General features: G+C 37.8%; 1 long non-coding RNA gene across 1 annotated transcript in view; it reads right to left on the bottom strand.

The window, feature by feature from the left end:
* The window catches only part of LOC128930100 (uncharacterized), a 55,545-nt gene extending 33,339 nt beyond the window's left edge, over positions 1-22,206 (bottom strand). The window contains exon 1 of the long non-coding RNA XR_008477695.2: positions 21,842-22,206. This is a non-coding gene — a long non-coding RNA (uncharacterized LOC128930100). The remainder of the gene's footprint in view (positions 1-21,841) is intronic.
* Between the last annotated feature and the right edge of the window lie 1,913 nt (positions 22,207-24,119).

Raw genomic sequence — 24,119 nt, 5'->3', positions numbered from 1 at the left:
TATCCCTCACAACCCCCCACCCTTTCCCCTGAGTCCCGAAAGTTCGTATCACAGCTTAGCACCAGCTTATGAGTGAGAACATACAATGTTTGGCTTGCCATTCCTGAGTTATTTCACTTAAAATAATGATCTCTGATTCCATCCAGATTGCAGCAAATGCCATTATGTCATTCCTCTTTGTGATTGAGTGTATATACCCCACGGTTTCTTTATCCACTCATCGATTGACAGGCACTTTGGCTGGTTCCATATATTTGCAGTTGCGAACTGTGCTGCCATAGACATGCATTTGCAAGTGTCTTTTTCATATAATGACTTTTTTCCTCTTGGTGGATACCCAGTAGTGGGATTGCTGGATTAAATGGTAGTTCTACTTTTAGTTCTTTAAGGAATCTCCACACTGTTTTCCATAGAGGTTTGAGAATTGTTTATTCATGTCCTTAGCCCACTTTTTGATGGGATTGTTTGGTTTTTTCTTGCTGATATATTTGAGTTCCCTGTAGATTCTGGGTATTAATCCTTTTGTCAGATGTATAGATTGTGAAGATTTCTCCCACTCTGTGGGTTGTCTATGTATTCTGCTGATTGTTTCTTCTGCTGTGCAGAAGCTTTTTAGTTTAATTAAGTCCCATCTGTTTGTGTTTTTGTTCCATTTGCTTTTGGGTTCTTGGTCTTGAAGTCTTTAACTAAACTATGTCTAGAAGGGTTTTTGTGATGTCATCTTCTGGAATTTTTATGGTTTCAGGTTTTAGATTTAAGTCCTTCTTTCATCTTGAGTTGATTTGTGTCTAAGGTGAGCGATGAATATCCAGATTCATTCTCCCACATGTGGCTTGCCAACTGTCTCAGCACCATTTGTTGAATGGGGTGTCTTTCCCCCACTCTATGTTTTTGTTTGCTTTGCCAAAGATCAGTTGGCTGTAAGTATTTGGGTTTCTGTCTAGGTTCTCTATTCTGTTACATTGGTCTGTATGCCTATTTTTATACCAGTAGCATGCTGTTTTGGTGACTGTGGCCTTATCATATAGTTTGAAGTCAGGTAATGGGATGCCTCCAGATTTGTTCTTTTTGCTTAGTCTTGCTTTGGCTCTGAGGGTTCTTTTCTTGGTTCCATATGGATTTTAGAATTGTTTTTTCTGTTTCTGTGATGAACGATGGTGGTATTTTGATGAAAATTATCATATAGTTTGAAGTCAGGTAACGTAATGCCTCCAGAATTTATTCGTTTTGCTTAGTCTTGCTTTGGCTCTGAGGGTTCTTTTTTTGGTTCCATATGAATTTTAGAATTGTTTTTTCTATTTCTGTGATGAATGATGGTGGCATTTTGATGGGAATTGCATTGAATTTTTATATTGCTTTTGGCAGTATGGTTATTTTCACGATATTGACTCTACCCATCTATGAGCATGGGATGTATTTCCATTTGTTTGTGTTATTTATGATTTATTTCAAAAGTGTTTTATAGCATTCCTTGTAGAGGTCTTTCAACTCCTTGGTTAGGTATATTCCTAAGTATTTTATTTTTGCAGCTATTGTAAAAAGGGATTGAGTTCCTGATTTGATTCTCAGCTTGGTGTATAGAAGAGCTACTGATTTGTATACATTCATTTTGTATCCTGAAACTTTGTTGAATTCATGTATTAGTTCTAGGAGCTTTTTGGAGGTGAGGTGTCAAAAAACCTTTGTTTTGTCATATTACCAGAATTTGTTTCTGGTTCCTTCTCATTTGGGTAGCCTATGTCAGAGAGAAGATCTGGGACCCAAGGGCTGCTGTTCAGATTCTTTTGTCCCACAGCATTCTCCTTTGATGTAGTGTTCTCCTCCTTCCCCTAGGGATGCGACTTCTTGAGAGCCAAATTGTACTGATTGTTACTTCTCTTCTAGATCTAGCCACCCAGCAGAGCTACTGGGTTCTGGGCTGGTACTGGGGGCTGTCTGCACAGATTTCTGTGATGTGAACCATCTTCAGATCTCTCAGCCATGAATAGCACCTGCTCCAGTAGAGGTGGCAAGGGAGTGAAATGGACTCTGTGAGGGCCCTTAGTTATGGTTTTGTTAATTGCACTAGTTTTTGTGTGGGTTGTCTTCCTGACAGGAGGTAGCACTTTCAGCAGACCATCAGCCATGGGAGTATAGGGAGGATCAGGACGTGGGTGGGGGCCTGGAGCTCCCAAGAGATTATGTCCTTTGTCTTTGGCTACCAGGTAGGTAAAGACCATCAGGTGTGTGTGGTGGGGACAGGATTAGGCATGTCTGAGCTCAGACTCTTTTTGGGTGGGGCTTGCGGTGGCCACTGAGGGGGATGGAGCTGTGGTGATGAGGCCAATGATGTTCCCAGTGGGATTATGGCTGCCTCTGCTGTGTCATTCAGGTGGCCAGGGAAGTCAGCTGTTACAGGCCTCACCCAGCTCCCACACAGCCTAAAAGACTGGTTTCACTTCCACCATGCCCTTCACCCCAACAGTACCAGGATTATTTCCAGGCAGTGAGTGAGTAGGACTTAGAACTTGCCCCAGGTTACCAGCCTCCTGGCTGAGAAATCAAGCAGGGGGCTTTCAGATTTCACACCTTTCTGCCTGCTATGGCTTCTGTGCTGTATCTGCACTCCTGATTCACCCCTCCCCTGAGTTCTGTCTAGGAAACTCCATGGTTGGTCAAATTATTACACAGTTTAGTTGTAAGTTTCCTTTTCCCTGTGGTCTTTCCCACTTTTTCTGGCAACCCTCCCCAAGGACATCAGTAAGACAAAGTCAGAAATGGCTTCCTTAGGGACAGAGAGAGCCCACAGGGCTCTTCCCACTGCTTCCTCCACCCCTGACTTTCACTTGGCTCTCAAAACTTGTCTCAGTTCCAAGTAAGGCTAAGTCCTTCTCCCACAATCTGGACCTTCAGGTTCCTCACTGAGGGTGTGTTGGGGCACAGACGAATCCCCTGCCACACTTTCACACTTTAGACACTCACAGTTTTTCAGCCATCTCTCAGGGCCTGCAGGAGCAATTTACTTCCTTCAAAGGGTTTATGAATTCTCTTGGCTTTCCTGGCATGTTCCTGTGTTAGTTCTTGGAGCGAAAGTTCACGATGTGAGTCTCCGCACGCTGATCTGTCTGTCCGAGTGGTAGCTGCAATTTAGTCCTGCCTTCTATTCACCATTTCCCCCAATTTCTCCCCATTGGCTTATTTCATTTAAACATAATATCTTCTAGGTTAGTCCATGTTACAAATACAAAGCTGTCTTTCTTTTTAAGCCTGTGTAGTATTCTATATGTGTGTATGTGTACACATTTTATATATATATATATATATATATATATATATATATATGGCATATTTTCTTTATCCATTCATCTCTTGATGGACAGTTAGATTGATTCTGTATCTTGGCTATTGTGAATAATACTGCGTGACTATGGGGGTACAGATATCTCTTCAACATGCTCATTTCTTTTGGATATATACCTAGTAGTAGGATTTCTGGATCATATGGTAGTTCTATTTTTAGTTTTCTGAGGAACCTACACACTGTTTTATATAATGGCTGTACTAATCTACATTCCCACCAACAGTATTCAAGAAGTACACTTCTTTTTACATCCTTGTCAGCACTTGCTTCCTTTTTTTTTTGGAGACAAAGTCTCACTCTGTCACCCAGGCTGAAGTGCAGTGGCACGATCTTGGCTCACTGCAACCTCCGCCTCCCAGGTTCTGGCAATTCTCCTGCCTCAGCCTCCTGAGTAGCTGGGATTACAGGCATGTGCCACCATGCCCAGCTAATTTTTGTATTTTTAGTAGAGACAAGGTTTCACCACGTTGGTCAGGCTGGTCTCAACTCCTGACCTCACGATCCACCCACCTCAGCTTCCCAAAGTGCTGGGATTACAGGCATGAGCCACCGCACCTGGCCTCTTTCATCTTTTTAAAGTACCCATTCTAACAGATATGAGGTGATGCCTTATTATAGTTTTTATCTGCATTTCCCTGATGATTAATGATGTTGAGCATTTTTTTTTCATAAAGCTGTTGGTCATTTGCTAGTCTTTTTTAGAGAAATGTCTATTTGGGTCCTTTGCTTATTTTTTAATTAGTATTTTTTTGCTGTTTAGTTGTTTGAGTTTCTTGTATATTTTGGATATTAACTTTTCATCATCAGCAGTATGATTTGCAAATATTTTCTCCCATCCCGTAGTTTGTCTCTTCACTCAGTTAAAGCTTTTTAGTTACTCTGTGGAAGCTTTTAAGTTTGATAAAATTCCATTTGTCTATTTTTTTCTTTTGTTGTCTGTGCTTTTGAGGTCATAACCAAAAAAATTATTCTCCAGACTGATATCATAAAACTTTAAAAAATATGTTTTCTTCTAGTAGTTTTACAGTTACATTTCAGTCTATAATCCATTTTGAGTTAATTTTTGTATATAGTGTGAGATAAGAATCTAATTTTATTCTTCTTCATGAAGATATCCTGTTTTACCAAAACCAATGATTAAAAACACTGTTGTGTCTTCATTGTGTGTTTTGGTACCTTTGTTGCAAATTAACTGACTAAATTAATGTGTATATTTATTTCTCAGCTTTCTATTTTTCTCCATTGATTAATGTGCCTGTTTTTATGCCACTGCTATGCTGTTTCCATTACAATAGCATTATAATATACTTTGAAATCAGGGGGTGTGATGTCTCCAGCTTTCTTCTTTTTGCTTAAAATTGTTTTGACTATTTAGAGGTCCTTTGTGATTCCATACACAGTTTACAATTGTTTTTCTATTTCTGGGAAAAATGACACTAGAATTTGATAGGGAATGAATCTGTAGATTGCTTTGGTTAGTATGACTATTTTAACAATAGTGTTATATCTTTCTACTTATTTGTGTCTTCCTCAATATTTTTCATCAGTGTTTTACAGTTTTCTGTCATTCACCTCCTTGGTTAAATTTATTCCTAATTGCATTGGAAAAATGGACTCTGAAAAAATATTCCTAAGTATTTAATTTTTGTAGCTATTTTGAGTGGGATTGTCTTGATTTCATTTTCAAATAGATTGCTGTTAGTGTATAGATATACCACTAATTTTTATATATGGATTTTGTAATCTGTAACTTCACTGAATTCACTTATTAGTTATAACAGCTTTTTGATGGCATTTTTTAGGTTATTCTATATATAAGATTGTGTCATCTGCAAACAAACAATTTAACTTCTTTCCTTCTAATTTGGATGGGTTTTATTTCTTCTCTTTCCTAATTGCTCTAAGACTTCTAGTACTATGTTTCATAGAAGTGGGGAGAGTGAACATCTTTGTTTTATTTCTGATCTTAAATAAAAAGCTTTCAACTCTTCACCATTGAATATGATGTTAACTGCAGTTATGTCATACAAGACCTTTATTGGATTAAGAAACACTTCTTTTTATGTCTAATTTGTTAAGAGTTGATACTGAATTTTGTCAGTTTTTTTCCTGAGGTGATCATATGGTTTTAGGCTTTAATACTGTTAATATGGATTATTACATTTATAGAATTTTGTGTGCTGAGCTATCTTTGCATTCCTAGAAAAATCCCACTTGGTCCTAATGTATGATTCTTTGAAAGTGCTCTTGAATTTGGTTTGCTAGTATTTCGTTGAAGATTTTTGAATCTAAATTCATGAGGGATGTTGGCTTATAATTTTCTTTCCTTGTAGTGTCTTTGTTCAACTTTGGTATCAGGGTATTGCTGGCCTCATAAAATGGGTTTGGAAGTATTCCCTCCTCTTCCATTTTTTGGAGAAGTTTTTAAAGGGTCAGTGTTAGTTATTCTTTAAATGTTTAGTAGACCTCAACAGTGAAGCCACATTTCCTGGGATCTTCTTTGATGAGAAACTTTTTATTACTGATTTAATCTCCTTACATGTTATGAGTCAGTCCAGATTTTTAAATTTTTCATGATTCAATCTTTTATTTCTTCACTATGTGTCTAGAAATTTACCCATTTATTCTAAGTTGTTCAATTTGTTATCATATAATTGTTTATAGTAGTCTCTTAGGATCCATTGTATTTTTGTGGTACCAGTTACAATGTTTTCTCTTTGATTTCATGTTTTATTTATCTGAGTTTTCTGTCTTTTTTTCTAAGTAAAATGTTTTTACTAAAGGTTTGTCAAATTTGTTTACCTTTCCAAAACAGCAACACTTAGTGTCATTGACCTTTTCTATTGTTTTTCTAGTCTTACCTTAATTCTGCCTTGATCTTTATTGTTCATTTCCTTCTACTAACTTTGGACTTAGTTTGTTCTTTTTCTAGTCCCTTGAGGTGTAACACTGGATTGTTAATTTGAGATCTTTATTCTTTTTGATGTAAGTATTTATTGCTATAAACTGCCTTCTTCAATCTGCTTTCTTACATCCCATAAGTTTCAATATGTTGTGTTTCCATTTTTAATTGTCTCAAAATATATTTAATTTTCCTTTTAACTTCTTTGATTCATTTGTTGTTCAGGAGCATGCTGTTTAATTTCCATATACCTGTGAATTTTCCAAAATTTCTCCTGTTATTTATTTTAAATTTATGTCATTGTTTTCAGAAGATTCTTGATATGATTTCAGTCTTATTTTTAAGTAAATATTAAATACATATTGCATTTTATTATTTAGAGTATCTATCTCATAAATTTGGTATAAAGATTGGACGAAATAAATTTGTGTAAAGTTCTTCACATAATAAATGCTCAATTGATGTATTTCTGTATTTTCAGGACACTTGCATCCCTCCCAAGGAAATGGTTGTAAAAACATTTCACTTTTTTTTTTTTTTAATTAGAGACAGGGTCTTGTGATGTTGCCTCCAGGCTAGCCTCGAACTCTTGGGCTCAAGTGATCCTCTCACCTCAGCTTCCTGAGCTTCCTGAGCAGCTGAGCAATGTTTTAAAAATAGCCTTTCCTTTATGAAAACCCCAAATATACCCCACCTCTGTACTATTTATCAATTTAGCTAAGGCCTTTTCCTCAGGAAACTTCCTGGTTGATGGTCATTGGCCTGATTTCTCCTTTCCTTAATGTAATATCCTATGGATGTAATTTTTCTCCTAAGAAGCCATGATTTGTTTCCTTAATGAAGTTGTGTGTGTTTATGTGTAAAAGTTAACACTAGCCAACCAAGACCTGCACTTAACGAGTTATTTAAAAAGAGATTGTTAGTGTTCTTTCGTTACTAGCATACTATTATAATTGGTATTTTTGAATCCTGGAAACCAGCTTAATAAAGGCCAAATAATTGTCACTTTCTTAGTTGACTTTTGCTTATACTGGTTAGTAAGCACATTGCCGGAGAATACTTACTCACTGTCAGATTTTTCTCCTAGAATGGAGTACTCTGTTATGCTGTGAACACTCATTATTTTAGACATTATGCTGAGAGAGAGCAGAAAAGGCATTTGGGAAGATTGCTTTCTTACATGTCATTGGATCATCTGATTATTGTTTTCTGGTTTATTGATCCATGTAGACTCTCTTTGCAGGTATGGACAATTACTAAATTCAATAAAAATAAAATTAAAAGGCCCACCAAGAGCTAAAAGATAATACAGTATCTCATTTGCTGGGCCTGGGAAGTGTCTGCTATTTCATTCTCCCCACCCTTCTCAAGTGTGCTTCATGTTCACAGTAAGTGTATGGAATCAACCTAAATGCCCATCAATGCTAGACTGGATAAAGAAAATGTGGTACATTATACATCATGGAAAACTTTGTAGCCTTAAAATAAATTGAGATAATGTCCTCTGCAGCAACATAGATGGAGCTGGAGGCCATTATCCTTAGCAAATTAATGCAAGAAGAGAAAACCAAATACCACATGTTCTCACTTATAAGTGGGAGCTAAATGATGAGAACACATGGACACATGATGGGGAACAACAGACACTGGGGCCTACTGAAGACTGGAAGGTGGAGGATGGGAGGAAGGAGAGGATTAAGAAAAATACTAGTGGGTAGCAGGCTTAATACCTGGGTAATAAAATAATCTGTACAACAAGTTCCCATGACACAGTTTACCTATTAATAAACCTGCACATGTACCCCAGAACTTACAAGTAAAAATTAAAAATACTTTTGCATTATAAAAAATTATGGTGTAGAGGATTTTTAAATTGAGAGAGATTCTTAGCAATTATCCAAACATGAACTCCAGAGAGATACTGTAATTTACCTAGGGTAGCACCTCTGGTAAGGGGAAAGGCCTGTGTGTTCTGATTAGCTCAATATTTTTTCACCAGCCACTCAATAGGTCATGTACCTGTTTGTTAATAAAATTGAATTTTCACTCCTTGAAAAAGAAAGATAATTAAAGTCTACATTCATATACCAACCTTCAGAAGAAGCTTGACTTCTTTTCTTTGCATTTTCAGCAACACAGACATACACAGACACACACACACACACACACACGTACATGTACACAACCAATTAGTTGAAGTGGTGGTTTCAATATAGATGTTAATAAAAGTGATGGCGGGTGGATCACGAGGTCAGGAGATCGAGACCATCTTGGTCAACATGGTGAAACCCCGTCTCTACTAAAAATACAAAAAATTAGCTGGGCATGGTGGCGCGTGCCTGTAATCCCAGCTACTCAGGAGGCTGACCAGGAGAATTGCCTGAACCCAGGAGGCGGAGGTTGCGGTGAGCCGAGATCACGCCATTGCACTCCAGCCTGGGTAACAAGAGCGAAACTCCGTCTCAAAAAAAAAAAAAAAAAAAAAAAGTGATGGCAGTGAAAGAAAGAAACTCTCAAACTCTCTTCAGCTGTGCAATTCTATGAATTCCAGTCTATTCATGTGATGATATAGTTGAAACACTGTTATCCTCATCTACAGAATGACTCTCTTAACTTTTGTTTTGACTTAAAAATTAGGATCATTTTGTGCATGGTTCATTTCAATGTATGGTGACATAAGTCTTCTAGAAGGATAATCAGCACTGCCCACTCTGATGTGGGAATTGGAAAAATGAGTGTCTTAAATATAATGCATTGATAGTAAATGCTATACTGGCATGATGAATTGTTTCCAGGAATTGAAATATGAGAGAGACCTGGTTTTGCTGGGAAGAAAGAACACTCAATCTTAAATTTGTTAAGCCTTGTTTTGTTGCCTAACTTACAATCTATTTTGAAGAATACACTTGAGAATAATGTGTATTCTGCTGCTGTCAGAGGGAATGTTCTGTATATGTCTTTTAGGACTATTTGGCTTAAAGTGTAGTTTGTGTTTGATGTTTCTTATGATGTGTCCATTGCTGAACATGAGGTTTTAAAGTTCTCTACTATTATTGTATTATAGTCTACTTCTCCATTCATAGCTATTAATATTTGCTTTATATATTGCTGATGTGCATGTGTATAGATTAGATAGATATAATTGTTCTTAATGAATTGAATTTTTTATTACTACATAATTACCTTCTTTGCCTCATTTGACAGTTTTTTACTTAAAGTTCATTTTATCTAATATAAGTATGGCTACCTCTGCTTTTTTCTGGTCACCATTTGAATGAACTATCATTTTTTCATCAGTCTGTGTGTCCTTAAAGGAGAAATTAGTCTCTTATAGGGAGCATACAGTTAGGTCTTTTGTTTTGTAAATTTATTCAGTCACTCTATATCTTTTGATTGGAGAATTTAATTCATTTACATTCAAGGTAATTATCATTAGATAAAAACTTACTACTGGCATTCTGTTCATTGTTTTCTGGTTGTCTTACAGATCTTAGTTCCTTTCTTCCTCTCTTGCTGTCTTCCTGTGTAGTTGGATGATATTCTCTAGTGGTATGTTTTGATTCCTTGCTCTTCATCTTTTCTGTATCTACTATAGGTTTTTGTTTTATGGTTACCATGAGGCTTCCCTAAAATATCTTACTGTTAAATATGCTATTTTCATTCTCATTTATTTGTGAGGGCTAAAAATTAAAATAATTGAACTGAAGGAGATAGAGCATCAAAGGAGCCTGAGAAGGGTAGTGGAGGGTGGGAGTGGTAAGTGGAGACGGTTAATAGGTTCAAAAATAGAGAGAATACAGAAAACCTAGTATTTGATAGTGCAACTGGGTGACTATAGTCAAAAATAACTTAATTGTACATTTTAAAATAACTGAAAGGGTATAATTGGATTATTTGTAACACAAAGGATAAATACTTGAGGTGATGGAAATCCTACTTACCCTGATGGAATTATTACCCATGGCATGCCTATCTCAAAACGTCTCATGTAACCTATAAATATATACACCTATGTACCCACAAACATTTTAAAAGGTTAAAAATAAAATATGCTGTTTTAAGCTGATAACTTTGATAACATTTTAAAAACTTTACACTTTTTTTTCTGAGACGGAGTTTCGCTCTTGTTACCCAGGCTGGAGTGCAATGGCGTGATCTCGGCTCACCGCAACCTCCGCCTCCTGGGTTCAGGCAATTCTCCTGCCTCAGCCTCCTGAGTAGCTGGGATTACAGGCACACGCCACCATGCCCAGCTAATTTTTTGTATTTTTAGTAGGGACGGGGTTTCACCATGTTGAGCAGGATGGTCTCGACCTCTTGACCTCGTGATCCACCCGCCTCGGCCTCCCAAAGTGCTGGGATTACAGGCGTGAGCCACCGCGCCTGGCAAAACTTTACACTTTTACTCTCCTCCACATTTCATTTTTTCAGTGTCACAGTTTAGATATTTTGCATGTATCCCTTAACATATTATTATATGTATTATTTTTGGTAGTTTTGTCTTTTAACCTTTATACTAACGTGATTTAGTCACAACCATTACAGTGTCAGAGTATTCTGACTTTGACTTTGAGTACAGCATTTCTTGAACCCCTGCTAAATACCTTTATGAGTACCAGCCAATTTGGGGTAGGCAGAAAATAGTCCGTGGCTGTTGACTACAGAGTTAAGGATACAATTCTAATACATGGAAATCAGCTAGATAATACTTTACTGTGGCACCATGTTTTAAATAGTCCTAAAAGTTGACTAGTAAAGAAGGCTGTATGAACGAGGCATGCCACAGAAGAAAGGGTACAGGCCTTGGAATGCAATGGTGAGGATATGATTTTCCATTATCACCAATTAGCTCAAGGATCCTGGGCAAATTATTTCAATTCTCTCAGCTCAGTTTCTTCAGTTTCAAAATGCTACAAATAATAGCTACTTGTCAAGGCTGTGAGAATTAAATGTGACAATTGTAAAGAATAACTAACGGATGCTAATTAAGTTTGAGGAGGTAACATTAGAAGTGCACCACAAAGCCTTGATAAGTAAAGCTGGATATAGATTGATGGGGAGGGGTTCAGAGAGTGCCTTGTGACTGGTCAGATTTGAGTCATTATTATTTCAGTTTTGTCCAACTTAGCATTTTCCTAAGTATGGTTCATGGACCACCATGTGGGTGGTTAATGATTAATCCCAATCATGGGTCTCTCTCTGTGTGTATATGTATGCATGCATGTTTGCATGTATATATTTATATATTCCATATATATTTACATAATATATATTTATAAATACATACTCTGTGTTCACTTTTATGGGTTCCATTGAAATGATGTATTTATGTGTCACTTTCCTTCTGAGTTCCTTAGCCTTAGCTCATTCATCTTACCTACAATCCCTTGGAAATTGTAGTGGTTCGGTGAATGTTTGGGGAAAAAAGTAAGGGAGACAGACGGAAAGCCAGTAGAAGGAGAGAGAGGGAAAGAAAGAAGAATACGTGGAATAGAATGAAATGAAAAAGAACAAAATTAAATAAAATTAAATGATATATTATAATCTGATGGTCAAGAGTTTGTACTTTAAAGCCAGAATATCTGTGTTTAAATCATAGTGTGGCTGCCATGTAATAGCTGTGTGGTTGGGGGAAAGTTCTTTATTCTTCTCTTTCATCTCTGAAGTGAGAAAAATAGTAGTACATACCTCATAGGGTAGTTATGAGGATTAAAGGAATTGAACATGTAAAGCACTGAAAATAGTAACAAACACTGAATAACATTTGACTATTATGATAATCTGTTCTTAAAGATTTAGTTCAGGAAGCAGCAGAGCATGTAGGATGAACATGGAATTTTTAATCAAATAAACTTAGTGTTGAATCTCCTGTTTGATAGCTACTCGTTTAGGAGCAATTTTTGACCTAAGGATAATCAAATATTTGATACTAATAATTGTAAAAGTGTTGAGAGGGGATAGTAATTACTAAATTACCACTAAGGTTTGTTGTGTATATTAAATGAGATAAGGTAAAAATGCCTAATAGACTTGGCATATTTTAATGCTTCATTTTTCTAAGACGTATCATCGTTCCTTCACTTATCAACCATTCCATTCGGATATTTAGGAACACTGTCACCTACATTTGTGGCAATTGATTTCCTTGTCTTTTCTACTTATAGAAATGTAATTAGTTTTCATGCATGCATTGATAGATATGTTATTTTTCCACCTCAACAAGGAGGAGTAAATGTGATCATTATAATTTTTATCTATATTCACAGAGACCCTTCTGTAATTAACAATCTGTGGCAGGGGAATTCACAATGGAGCCATAAGAAAAAAAGTAGTCTCCAAACTATTCAAAAAGCAGATGCTTAGATACTTCCTCAAGCTTACAACTCTAGCTTTCCATTAGTGTAGGGAAGGCTCTAGACATTTCCAGAGAAGCAGTCACTCTTGAAATGGAAGCAGACACTTACCTGGTTTTGGTGGGATTTGGACATGAGTGTGGTGGAAGAAGCATAGTAAGAGAAAAGTGAAATCAAGTTAAAATGGAAATTAACAGTAAGGGCAACTCTGAAGCATAGGAGGTCATAGAGACATAGCTCAGGAAAGGGGATGTGACCATGGAGGAAGGGGAACATTGTGAGAGGGACGATGTGGACTATATATTTAGAGGCGTCCTAGCATTTTTCATATTATCTTTTTTTTTTTTTTGAGACGGAGTTTTGCTCTTGTTACCCAGGCTGGAGTGCAATGGCGTGATCTCGGCTTACCACAACCTCTGCCTCCTGGGTTCAGGCAATTCTCCTGCCTCAGCGTCCTGAGTAGCTGGGATTACAGGCACGCGCCATCATGCCCAGCTAATTTTTTGTATTTTAGTAGAGACGGGGTTTCACCATGTTGACCAGGATGGTCTCAATCTCTTGACCTCGTGATCCACCCGCCTCGGCCTCCCAAAGTGCTGGGATTACAGGCTTGAGCCACTGCGCCCGGCCTTTCGTATTATCTTAAGGACCTACATCTCTACTCCCAGCTATGACAGCTGCTCGTCACTGCATATGAAAAGTGCTTCTCCTAATAACCCACCGGTCTGAGCACTGAGAAGCTTCAGGTAGAGTGATGAATGGTTTAAACAGAAGAGGGATATAATTGGGAAATAAAGAAAATCCATACTCTGGTTTTGCAAAAAAAAAAAACCTAACATTAGACTTTGGGCAAGTTATTTAATCTCTTTGGACCCAATATCTTCATCTCTGGGATGAAAAGATTGGAGTCCATGGCTTCTAATGTTGCCTCCAGATTTGAGAGTCTTTGTTTCTAATGTATTTCTCTTCTCTACCTATTCCCATTACCTTCTAGATTCAGGATTTGTGGCATTTCCAACTTAATGGAGGGTATTTCTCATCTAAAGTCCTGTACCCCAAAACTGGTTCCCGACTCCTTCTCTGGGAATGAAAGAGTTCTATCTATACCAAGTGGCTATTTCATAAGCTTATTTGGTCAGTCTTCAGTAATCTTTAAAGAAAAAAAAGCAAATAATTTTTTTAAACTCCGGGAATTAAATGTTTATTTTAAACTATTGTTTGGAAAGAAATCCACTGAATCTTACTCCTTATTTTGTACCTAGTTGAAGGCAGTGATTCTTACATATTAAAATACGCCTTTCAGATACCCAATATTTAAACAAATAAAAACTTTTCTCTCTTCTTTTTTCTCCCAATTAAGATGTGTTTTTTATTCTTGTTGACATCATGCAAGTGGAATATTTTCAAAATTCTTTTCAAAAATCTGCCTCAGATCTGAGATTACCCTTCGAAAACTGGGACCAGGATAAGTAAGTATGAGCAGCCAAAATAGAACATGTTTTGCAACCTTAATTGCAGCATCTGCTCAATCAGGCTGCAGGTTACAGAGATTCCTCTGCCCAGTGTAGTCATAGCTGTTAGCCTCCCACTGCCTCTGCTCTGATTAGACTTTCATCCTCCCACTCTGATGACCGGAGCAGCCTTCTTGCCGGTTGCCCTGCCTCTAGTCTCCCTTGCTCCCAGACACACACTTTTTTGCTCCCACGTCACTTACCTAAATCTGTAGACTCCTATCACTGAGTGTAATGGCCTTCGAAAGTGATCACGCAAAAATCACATACATCTTTTTTCTCAAAACCTGGCAGCGAATCTATAATAAACAGCCGAGTCCTCGCCACAATGTTTAGGATTCTACGAGATCCAGCAGGAGCTGAAGCTAACTTTCCAGGTGCCTTTCAAATTTTCCTCTAAAAGCCTTCACTCCCTGCTATGTAGAGAATTCTTAACCCCCAAATGTATCCTACACTATCCCATATATTAATATTTTCCATTCCCAGAGCCCAGAATATTTTTTTCAACTGCACGTAGGTTGCCTCTTCTTCAAAGCTTAGCTCAAATGCTTTATTTTCCAGAAGGCCTTCTTGATGGCCACAGATAAAACAATTGTTCCTCATTATTTATTTCCAAACCACATTGCTCTGTTTAGCACATATTTCATTCCAACTTGCCTTAGAATTGCTTTTATTCATTTTTTCCTCCCTTGAAGGTCAGTAAACTCCACACAGTAAGGATATGAGCATGCCACAAACATTTTCACATCCCATGGAACTTAGCACAATGTCTGAAACATAGTGGAAGCTCAAAAAATATTGATTGAAATTTAAGGCTGTTCCTTAATTCCAACCCACTTCCTCATCTCACTGCATTCATATGAAGAAAGAAGGAGAATGAGAAGTGATAACAGAGGTTAGCAGTGACTCTTTTGGGTGGGTTTAGGGAACAAACAGGGAAGATTTTTGGAGAGGAGCACTAAAGAGAGGACAGTAGGGCAAATCATATCAGAACGACGGTGGTCCTGACAGGAGGTATCAATGAGTTCATGTCCTTTGTAGGGACATGGATGAACCTGGAGAACATAATTCTCAGCAAACTGACACAAGAACAGAAAATCAAATACCGCATGTTCTCGCTCATAGGCAGGTGATGAACAATGAGAACACATGGACACAGGGAGGGGAGCACTACACACTGGGGTCTATTGGGGGGAATAGGGGAGGGACAGCGGAGGGGGGACTTGGGGAGAGATAGCATGGGGAGAAATGCCAGATATGGGTGAAGGGGAGGAAGGCAGCAAATCACACAGCCATGTGTATAATGCAACTATCATGCATGTTCTTCACATGTACCCCAAAACCTAAAATGAAATTAAAAAAAAAAAAAGGCCGAGCGTGGTGGCTCACGCCTGTAATCCCAGCACTTTGGGAGGCCAAGCGGGTGGATCACGAGGTCAAGAGATCGAGACCACCCTGGTCAACGTGGTGAAACCCCGTCTCTACTAAAAATACAAAAAATTAGCTGGGCACAGTGGCGCATGCCTGTAATCCCAGCTACTCAGGAGGCTGAGGCAGGAGAATTGCCTGAACCCAGGAGGCAGAGGTTGCGGTGAGCCGAGATCACGCCATTGCACTGCAGCCTGGGTAACAAGAGCAAAACTCCATCTCAAAAAACAAAAAAAAAAAGGAAGAAAAGGCAAGTGTTGACCAAGTGTCATGGCATTCTAAGGTTGAGAGAGAGTTTTTAAGTTGTGTTGGCAGTGTGTGGATGTCCTAACAGGAATATTAGCCATACAGCGAACATTGGCAGCCAAGTGGTAATAGAGAATATATGCTGAGTATGGTGTCAAGGAAGAGGTTGGGGAGAAAGTCGAGCTTCAACTAAGTAAGTTGCAGTGGACAAAAGTCCTAGAAAACAAGCTGAGTTTGGGAAGGAAAAGCCAGTCAGAGGTCAACCTTACAAACAAGACTTGGCCTGTATTGTTTGAAGGTAGGAGACAGAGAGGGCCAACTGGCTGGTCATCCTCAAGACCTATCTTTGTCACACTGAACAGTGTCTCTGAGCAGCGAGTTGAGGTTGCTGTTCTATTCTTTTCCTGGCCAAGATATGCTTGAATTGCTTAGTGGGGCAGAGCATAATGTAATAGGCTTCAGTGATTGGAGCAAGCGAATCTGAGGAAGGTAGGGACTGGTAAGCAGTGATCAGCTCTGACTTCTTCCAAGGTGAATTATAAAGTAAAATGTCAATCTGTCAGGTTTTTAATTGTCTTCTAAAACCTCCATGCCACCGCTATGGTGATAATAGAAAATTTTCCCCTAAAAAAAGTGGGAAGTACTAAGGATTGTGTTAAATTTTAGGCAGAATTTTCTACTTCTTAACCCACACTGCTCTATAGAATGGGTATCTCAGCTCGGTTGGCACCATTGCACAGAGAAAGGAACAAATGAGGGATTTACTTTTCTGTGAATTTTTTGCCTGTATCACATCTGCTTATTTTTAGGCTTTTTGCCTTTCTCTTCTTGGAAATGACCTAAAGTCCCCTTGATATAGTTACTTAGCTCAGCTGAAAGGACAAGGGTCGCCTTGTGTCTTGGCTTCATTGATTATCTGTGAACCTGCATAAATGTCTTAATGATGGCAAGATTAAGTCTCCTTATCTGAGGCATGTAGACAATACTCAACTCATAAGATTGTTTTAAGGACAAAAATAAAATAAAATAAGATGATCTAGTTGCCATAATTATGACCATTACTGGTAAAGGCTCCAGGAAATTTGGCTTTTAAGCAACCTTTGCAAATAAGTATTTGACTACAGGATTCTTTTAAAATAACACCATTTATACTTTGTATAACTAAGATTTAATGCTCCATTTTCATATAATACAATCATTACTTTGCTAGCTTCTGGAACCCCAGTTTTTGTAACAGTGAAATGAAATTAGAAAGCCTAGCAGCCTTCTAGAATGTTAAAACTTAGCCTTGTAATTCTTTCTTAATTTCATATTTTAGTAATTTCTCTTGTTCAGCTACTGACTTGAAAATGTTTGAACACAGACAGGAATACAAGTTCCTTATATGTGATGTGAAAAATACAGAAAAATAAAAAGAATACAATTTAAATATCCTACATCCACTGTTAACAGTGGATCTCTGTGAAGATCACATTCTCATGGCCAGCTCTGGCTCCCTGCTCTTACAGATGCCAAGCTAGTTTAATTTCTGGATAACTTTTTTCTCTCCTCCCTTTTCACGCCTCCCCCTCTTCATGCCTTTAACTCTGGCAAGGAGCTTAGGCCTTTTCTGGGATGTACACACAGACATGGTACACCCCTTCCGTTCCAATGTGTGATAGCAGATCTAGCTGAAGCTATGCTGGAGCTTCTTTAGGTTCTTCCAGAGTTGTAGTTAAAATTGGGACCAATTTCAAATATATTTTGTTGCTGAATTATGTTTCTTTGAATGCAACACCATAGTGAAGTGAAGAGGCCCCATGAAGCCTGGGCCTCTCCTTAAATTACATTTGAGATAGCCTTGTATAAGTAAAATTGTTTGACAAAAGGCTATGAATCTTTTTGTTTGTTTGAGACAATTTTACTCTTGTTGTCCAGGCTAGAGTGCAATGGCATGATCTCAGCTCGCTGCAACCTCCACCTCCTGGGTTCAAGCAATTCTCCTGCCTCAGCTTCCCATGTAGCTGGGATTACAGGTGCCCACCACCACATCCAGCTATTTTTTTTCTTTTAGTAGAGATGGGGTTTCACCATGTTGGCCAGGCTGGTCTTGAACCCGTGACCTCAGTTGATCCGCCTGCCTCGGCCTCCTAAAGTACTGGGATTACAGGTGTGAGCCACCATGTCCAGCTGGCTATGAGTAGTTTTATGTCTATGGAAACATATTGCCAAGTTCCTTTCCATAAGTGTTATATTAATTTAGACTCCCACTAGCAGTGTATGAGACTGTCCATCTCACAGCCAGAGGCTCTGAAAATAAGCTGAAACTCCCACTACTTGCTTCCACACTTAGCCCTGTGAAAGTATTCACAATTCTCACAAGTAGGGCTCAATTTTTTCCTTTGTGCACCCACTGCTCTATGTACATAACTTGTGATAGAACTAATCATGTGGTATCAAAATTATGTGTATGTCTAGCTTTTTCTTTAAACCAAATCTCTCAAGGCCAAGGTCAAGTCTTTTGCTCTTCTGTGACCTTAGCACAGAATGTGACTGGAACTGGTCAGGTCTTCAGTGCACATTGTTGCTAGACATAGAAACTGATCTGATGAGTGTGAATCAACTAATTCTGAACTCTTAGATGTATCCAGTCTACTTAAGGCCATTTCATAGCACAGGTGTACTTTTACTGGTAAGTTCAGACCAGCTTTCTCCCCAGCCTTCCTGCAATACTTGGGATCACTTGCTTGGCTTCCTGCCATTCTCTCTCAAAGCTAGACACCAATCACATGCTGTTTCCTCTGCTTAGAATGTCCTTCCTCCCATTTTCCATGACAATTTCCCCCTTATCCTTTAAGACTCAATTCAGAGTTCACCCTAGTGTTGCCTACCCCAACAACCCCCAGGAAGAGTTAATCTTTTCTTTGTAGTTCAAGAGCTCATTGTTCATACAGCTTTTAGAGTATTTCCATATTATATTGAATTTATCAATTTAATTGCCTTTCTTTTTTCATAGATGTGTGTTCTTAAAATTATAGGTCCCAAGTCATCAGTTCTTGAATTAATTTTAGTTATGGCATTCCACATTAAAAGAACAGAATAGAATATATAGAATATATCAGACTACATTCCACGTAGTAAAAATAAATGTTTCATAAAATTTTGAGTGTGTTATGTGTGTAGGAAGTGTATGGGGCTGCAATATAAAATGTATTTTCTGAGTTTTATTTTTAATTGACAAATAATAATTGTTTATATTTATGGGGTACAAGGTGGTATTTCAATCCATGTGTACATTGTGGAATAATCAAATCAAGGTAATTAGCATATCCATTATCTCAAATATTTATCTTTTTTTTGTGGTGAGAACATTTAAAATTCTCCCTTTCTGCTGTTTTGAAATATTCAACACATTATTAACTATGTTCACCTTCTTCCTTTGGGTTGCGATTGAACTGCTTAAAATCAACTGCTGTACCTATAAGCTTTTAGTGTAGGAATGCTGCCTTGTTATCTTTGTATTCCTAGGGTCTTAAATAGAATAAACCCAAAACTTCTTCATGGTACAATGGAAGAATGAATGCAAGACCAAATGAATATACATAACTTGCCTTCAATTCGAGAAAGTTTCATCCTTAAGATCAAAATACCAAGGCTGGAGACCATATTTGACTATTGCTTTAGTCATAGTTACAGAATGAAACGTCAGCCAGAGATCCAGTCCCTTTAGCAAAACCAGTACCTTCAAACACATAACTGATTGGTATCAGCAGTTCTATCAAATAAATGACCACTTTATGCTTTATAATTTCAACGTTCCTACTGGTATTTGGAAAATCTATTAAAACTATCTGTGAGAGTCCCCAGCCATAGCACTGGAAGGCAGCTAACTTAAGAAAGCTGGCTTTGCTGACACCCTGCCTTGTGCAAATTCTAGCTTTGCTGCTTACTAACTTACCCTCTTTAAGCCTCTGTTACATCATCTCTAAATGGAAGAAGATAGTACCTACATCCTGAGCCTCCAGTGCTTATGTTAATAGTAACCACTCAGTAAGTATTAGCTATTAGTGTATCGTAATAGCTAGTTGTGGTAGAGACTACTGATTGCTTGCTTGGGATCAGTTCTCTCCTTCATCCTTACTAATGGAGCATCATTTGTATTTGGGGCAGAATTATACTCAAAATATTATATTTCTCAGTCTTTGTTTAAAGTTTTTTTATTTTTAATTATTATAGGTATATACTAGTTGTACATATTTGTAGGGTACATGTGATGTTTTCATATGAGCATATAATGGGTAATGATCAAATCAGGGTAATTGTGTGTTGCCCTTTCCTTCTACCTTTCTTTATTCTGCCTGGAATTTACATATGGTATCTGTAGCTGTAGTTACCATCATGGACTAATAGCCACCCCTGAGCATGAAAGCAATGTGCTAAAAATGGCCAATCAGAAATACAGAAGAAATTTTGATTCTCTTCTAACTAAACTAGTCCTGGACTATAATCCTTCAAATTTCTCTTACATGAGAGAAAAATTAGACTCCATCTTGTTTAACCTGCTGTTGTTATTTTATTTTTATTGTACTTTAGGTTCTGGGGTACATGTGCAGATCATGCAGGTACATACATGGCAAGATGGTTTGCTGCCTTCATCCCCCCCATCACCTATGTCTGGTATTTCTCCCCACATTATCCCTCCCTACTTTCCCCAAGTCCCGCTGTCCCTCCCCTGGCACCCCCACAACTGACTGCAGTGTGTGATGTCCCCCTCCCTGTGTCCATGTGTTCTAATTGTTCAACTTCACCTATGAGTGAGAACATGTGGTGTTTGGTTTTCTGTTCTTGTGTCAGTTTGCTGAGAATGATGGTTTCCAGATTCATCCATGTCCCTATGAAGGACATGAACTCATTGTTTTTTATGGTTGCATAATATTCCATGGTGTATATGTGCTACATTTTCTTATGCAGTCTATTGTTGATGGACATTTGGGTTGGTTCCAGGTCTTTGCTATTGTGAACAGTGCTGCAATGAACATACATGTGCATGTGTCTTTATAATAAAACAATTTCTAATTCTTTGGGCATATGCCCAGTAATGGAAATGCTGGGTCAAATGGTATTTCTATTTCTAGGTCCTTGAGGAATCGCCACACTGTCTTCCACAATGGTTGCACTAATTTACACTTCTACCAACAGTGTAAAAGTGTTCCTATTTCTCCACAACCTCTCCAGGATCTGTTGTCTCCTGATTTTTTAATGATTCCCATTCTAACTGGTGTAAGATGGTATCTCAATGTGGTTTTGATTTGCATTTCTCTGATGACCAGTGAAGATGAGCATTTTTTTCTTGGCCTCATAGATGTCTTCTTTTGTAAAGTGTCTGTTCATATCCTATACCCACTTTTATTAAGCACACTGCTGGAATGAATTCTAACTAACATAGAACTCATAAACATTGGTATTTTTTCAGATTTTAAAACAATATTAAAGTGGAAAATGTAGCATTTAAATTAATACCCACAATATGAAATATCTGAGATACATTTTTTTTTCTATTTAGTTCTCATAAGATTCTAGAGAGATGAGATTACTATTTTTCTTTACACATGTTAGGAGAGTTGCAATTCAGGGGTTAAATAGCATCAGCAAAAATATGTGACAAACAGATCAAGCCAGGGATGCTAATCAGAACCTCCTTTCTACCCAGCAAGAATTGAATATGCTTTAGGGAATACACACAGCTCCTTTTCCTACTCAACAGATATCACTGAAAATATAGGGAATAAAAATTACTTTTTCTACTATAACCAATACAGATGAGTCATAGAATCGGGTTTAAAAATCATGTGACTTTAAAGAAAACACGAGATACCAAGTTCAGTTTGTAGGGAGGCACATTTCTAATCTTAGGAATTCTTCGGAAATAAAGTTTAAGATACACATTATTCTACCACCTCCTGAGGAACATAGGTGGTTCTCTTGACCCTCAAGTCCCTCAAAAAATAATCAGCCACTGGTGGTGGGTGGGACATTTCCATGGGTGATTTGCTGCTGACTCATCAGCCCGTAATTCACTTACCTCTACTTCTGGCACTATCCTCATTTCTGGAGAATTTGCCTCCTCCTATCTGTTTATTCTTCCTTAGAAGTATCTTGACCTCAGTGTGGGAAATGCAGTTTCTGAAAAGCCTCCGTTTCGTCAGACAAGGAGAGCTGATGTTATCATCATTAGTAAGAGAAAGCAATGTGCAACCTCATGGTCGATGATGCTTCATCCTCAGATACTTTCTCAGCCTCTTCCCTTCCATGGCTCTCTGCCACCTCTCACAGAGATTTTCCTTTGTTTGATGGAAAGCAGGGGGGCCATTAAAGCCCGCCCTTGGAAACTTCAATGTGCTGCGGAAAAGCCTTGTTTCTGCTCAGGGGCAGCATGGTATAGAAGACAGAACCTGACTCACCTCTTACTATGTCTCCTAAAAAGCAAATTCCTTTTTAAAGCCAACTTTGTAAAGTAATGTTACAAAGTTACTCTTAATTAATTTTATTGTAAAAGCAACACACAGTCTTAAACAAAAATAAAAGTAAAAAATAAAAGGTAAAAGTTAACCTTGCCCTCAAGGCTGTTTCTATCTGCTAGAAACAGACACCCACATCTTAGTATTGTCCGTAAATCCACAAGTGTATATCAGTATGTGCATAAGGGCTTTAGTGGGGAGTCTGCTGCATATATAATCCTGCCATTTTCTAGTTCACTTAACAATATATTCTGAGCACCTTTCCAAATTGGTCAATTGCCTTTTTCTTTTTAATAACTGCTATAACAATTGTGAACTAGAATATCACAGACTGGGTAACTTATAAAGAACATAAATTTATTTCTTATAGTGCTTGAAACTGGGAAGTCAAAGGTTAAGGAGCCCACATCCAGAAAGAGTTTTCTTGCTTCGTCAACCCGTGACGTATGGCAAAGAGCAAGGAAGTATACACAAGAAAAACGGGAAAGCAGCTGAATTCATTTTTTAATCAGAAATCCACTCCTGTGATAACTAGCCTACTTCCACCATAGTGACATTAATCTACCCTTGAGGGCAGAGCCCTCATGCCTAGTCACCTCTTAAAAATCCCACCTCTCAACTCTGTTGCATTGGGGATTAAGTTTCCAACACATGACCTTTGGGGGACACATTCAACCATAGCAGTATCTTATCGTATGAATATACCATAAATTATAAATTCATTTTTCATTGATAGAAACTTACATTGTTTTCAGTTTGTTTTAAATTCACAAAAATGTTTGCCAAATATTTGATAGCATCATCTTTGACAAATAGCCAAAGAAAAATAACCCCAAAGGAAAGTATTCAACATGCTAAAAAAAAAAAGACTCTAAGTATCCAGTATATGTATTAAAAAGTCACTAAACCTCATGATTAAGGAAATATAAACTAAAGAACCCTTGATGGGATTTCATTTTTACCCATCAAATTGGTAAAAAAATGAAGTATATAATCCACAGTATTTCCAGGGTAATGGGAAAAGTCACAGTTGATTTTGTACAATCCTTTTTGAAGGACAATTTGGTGGAATCTGTCAAAATTTTACATGGCCATAGGCAGGAATATATAAATATATGTGTATATACATATGTATATATATGTATGAATATAAATATATATATATGTCTAGATATGTATATACACACACACACAATGATATTTATTGAAGTTTATAATTGGAAGAACAACTCTGGATTGTCATTGTCACATCTATAAGGAGAGAATAACAATACTTACATTGCCAGGTTGTTGTTGTTAGAGATCATGTCCTTAAAGTCCTTGGAATTGTGCCTGAGCATAGTCAGGGTTTAATAAGAGGTGGCTATTGTGACTCTCAGGAAATCCAATTTCTTCTCATCTCTGCTGGAGACTTAGATTGGGTGACTTCTTGACAACATTAGACCAGGGGAAAGCAGCATGAAACCCAGGCACAGCCCTGTAGAGTCAGAGTCTGGTCTCCTAACCTTGCCTTTGCCGCTTGCCATTGTGGAGCCCTGGAGAAGTCATTTAACCCTATCAGGTCTTTTTCCTTTCTGTAAAATAAAGGAAATAATACTTTACTACGCTTTTGGAAGGTCATTGCAAACAGAAATAAGTGTAGGTTTATACAAATTACTTAATGAGATGATTTTTAAAAGACTATCCAGAAAGAATCTAGACAAGTCAGCTGTCAACTTCTATGAAATCACATTTGATCCTGTCATGACTATTGGGTTTTGATGTATGAATGGGAGGTACCATAGAACTGTTAGCAATAGATGTTTATTTTTTTCCTGTCCATTTCCCAGAGTATTTTCCACA

This window comes from Callithrix jacchus, chromosome 18, assembly GCF_049354715.1.
Source record: "Callithrix jacchus isolate 240 chromosome 18, calJac240_pri, whole genome shotgun sequence".
Lineage (NCBI taxonomy): Eukaryota > Metazoa > Chordata > Mammalia > Primates > Cebidae > Callithrix > Callithrix jacchus.
Note: the sequence above shows the minus strand (reverse complement) of the source record. Positions and strands in the feature narration are given on the sequence as shown.